The following is a 3,356-nucleotide window of genomic DNA, read 5'->3' as shown; positions in this document are numbered from 1 at the left end:
CAACATGTTGGCCAGGATGGTCTTGAACTCCTGACCTCAAGTGATCCGCCCACCTCGGCCTCCCAAAGTGCTGGGATTACAGGTGTGAGCCACTGTGCCTGGCGAGCTTCATTTTCTTCATCTGAAAGGGAGGATTATAATATTAACTACTGGCTGGGCATGGTGGCTCACGCCTGTAATCCCAACACTTTGGGAGGCTGAGGTGGGCGGATCACCTGAGGTCAGGAGTTCAAGACCAGCCTGGCCAACGTGGTGAAACCCTGTCTCTACTAAAAAATACCAAAAAATTAGCTGGGTGTGGTGGCGCATGCCTGTAGTCCCAGCTACTAGGGAGGCTGAGTCATGAGAATCGCTTGAACCCGAGAGGCGGAGGTTGTGGTATGCCGAGATCGCACCACTGCACTGCAGCCTGGGAAACAGAGCAAGACTATCTCAAAAAAATATATAATAATAATAAAAATAATATTAACTACTTCGCAGATGGCTATGAGGAATAAATCAGGTCATATATATGAAAAGCATGGGGTTATGTACGCAGAACCCTTATTCTACTACCTGACATGTAACAAGTGCCCGATAAATTGTGGCTATTGTGTTTCTTCTTTGTCACATTGTGTACACATAAACACATGACCATTCATGCCTAGATGGGAGTAAATCCATAATGTTGATTGTATTTGTGATGTGTATGACAATACTAGTAACTATCATTTATTATACAGTTGTCGTGAGTCAAACCCTTTCAAGCTTCATGATAACCCCCTTACAGGCAGGTACTATTGCTAGACCCATTCTTACAGATGAGGAAGTTGAGGCTTAATGAGGTTAAGTAACCTGCCAAAAGGCATTCAGCTACAAAGCTGTGGAGTCAGGATCTGAACCCAGGCACTCTGACACTTTTAACCCTTTCCCACACAGCAGCTTCTGAAGCCCTGTCAGTCCTTTTCGCAGTGACATGAAGACATCATGAGTAGACGTTCAAGTATGGACATTGAAACCTCAGGGGCTGGATCTGAGTTTGAAGCCCAGCTTACTCACTCACCGGTCATGTGGCCCAGGGGACTAATGAAGACGTGATTCCAGGACAGCATCTAGTACAGTCTAGTCCTCAGGAAACAGGGAGTGAAATTCAACATGGATGAAACCTCAATCAACTGAGCGTTCCATGCTCAGAATGGTTTTGGTCCCCCACCCCCTACCCTTGAGACATATAAGCTCCCCTGGGCGATAGTAGTACAAGTGTTCTGAAAGCCTTTGGTGATAGCCGAAGTATGAAAAAGCAGCCTTACTGATAGTGGAAAATTCTCCTGAAAGTGGGCAAAGTGTTTCCATCAGATTATGGCCAAATTCCAGCTGGGGTGGAGGAGGTGACAGACAAAACCACTTAGTGTTCCTACTCAGTCCACAAGCTGACACTCTGATCAAGCACTTTTCCTAGCACGTGTTCTTGGAGAGCAGCTTGTTATCTGAGGCTGGGGGCCGGGGCTGCCTGCCAATCCCCGGCCTGCAACAGTGCTTTCTCATAGAGTCACATTAAGTCTGAATGGTCACAGGGAAACCTAACATTGCTTGCAGTTTAGTCTCTGGCTGGTCTGGGTCATTCATTCATTCGTTCCTCTTTCTTCTGCATCTGGGAGACTCCACACCAGGTTCCCGGGAGTGATTCTGATCTTGGGGACAAGTGGTGATTCATTTTTAAAAAGAGGCTTATTTACACGACTACATCTGCTACATGCTTTTTTATCTGTTCTTTGTTGTTGCCTGGAATGACACCTGTTAAATGACCTAAATTGTGCCTTCTACCTGCCCTTTAAAAGGACGGAGCAACACAAATTTAAATGCACGTTGGATAGAAGGTGCTATATTTTCCACCAGATAAAGTATATAATATGGAATTGACAATACTTAAAAGTGCCTCTGATGATTTTTGCTAAAATTCTTCTCAACTGCCCAGTTTCTCACCCCATGAAAAACCAAGCACTGTCCTAGTTAAGTATCACCCACCCAAGAACATTTACAAATGTGAACTTGCTTTCCTACTTGGTCAGCATCCATTCCCAATCTAGAAATCGTATCCTCAATGTTGAAATTAAAATGGCTTTCCTGGTTAGTTATCTCCCTTTTCTCACCTGTAAATGAGAACCTTTAAAAATGATTTCTGAGACACCTTCCAGCGGCCAAACTTGTGACTCTCTGTTTTGTGAGACAGACACATGTGTGAGTCTCTCTGTGCCCCCAACAGCAAGCCATCATTCTAACCCAAATATTATTCATTTCATTCATTAGCTTAATAAATGCTTGGTGAATGAGAGACTGAATTAATTAATGAATGCCTACTGTGTTCCCCGCCCCAGGGAACACACGGATAAATAAGGCAGTTTCTGCCTTTCAGCAGCTCACACTGAAGAGAGAGACAGATGTATAAACAGAAGTGCTGCTCAGTTTAACTTTCTTTTCAGTGAGTTTTATTTACTTATTATTATAATAAACATTTTAATTTATTTAGTGCCTAGTCTGTGTCAGGCATGCTGCTGGGTGTTATACAATGAATCTTCACACTCACTCTACAAAATAGGCATTATTGACCTTATTTTAAAGATTAGAAAACCAAGGTCAGCAAGTGACAGGCTTGATCTGGTCGGCTCCTAATCATGTGTTTGTGGTATGTGATTACTAAGTCATAGGTGTATGATATGAGATACATGATCTTTACTGATTCTGGAAAGAAAAGCAAAATGGCACCATGATTTGATCTCAGTGGAAGGCAGCAAGTGGTGGTGTTTCCAATTCATTCGCTTAACCAACATTGATTGAACATCTTCTCAACATCCAACTTACACTAGACACTGGGGATAAAATTAAAAAGCTAAGCATTCTTCTAATTTCCTAACGCTGTCAGTTTTTGAAAAAGATAAAGAGGGCCGGGTGTGGTGGCTCATGCCTGTAATCCCAGCACTTTGGGAGGCTGGGGCGGGCGGATCACCTGAGGTTGGGTGTTCAAGACCAGCCTGACCAACATGGAGAAACCCTGTCTCTACTAAAAATACAAAATTAGCCTGGCATGGTGGCATATGCCTGTAATCTCAGCTACTTGGGAGGCTGAGGCAGGGGAATCACTAGAACCTGGGAGGCAGAGGTTGCAGTGAGCTGAGATTGCACCATTGCACTCCAGCCTGGGCAACAAGAGTGAAACTCCATCTCAAAAAAAAAAAAAAAAAAGAAGAAGAAAGAAGTGTCAACTAATAATTGCAATGAAATGGGACCAATACTATGATGTACATAGCAACAGAGTGCTCTGGGATCCCAGAGAAGAGAGCAACTCACCCTGGGCTGGAGGACCTTTCAGCTGAGCATTG

Source organism: Pongo abelii, chromosome 11, assembly GCF_028885655.2.
Source record: "Pongo abelii isolate AG06213 chromosome 11, NHGRI_mPonAbe1-v2.0_pri, whole genome shotgun sequence".
Lineage (NCBI taxonomy): Eukaryota > Metazoa > Chordata > Mammalia > Primates > Hominidae > Pongo > Pongo abelii.
Note: the sequence above shows the minus strand (reverse complement) of the source record.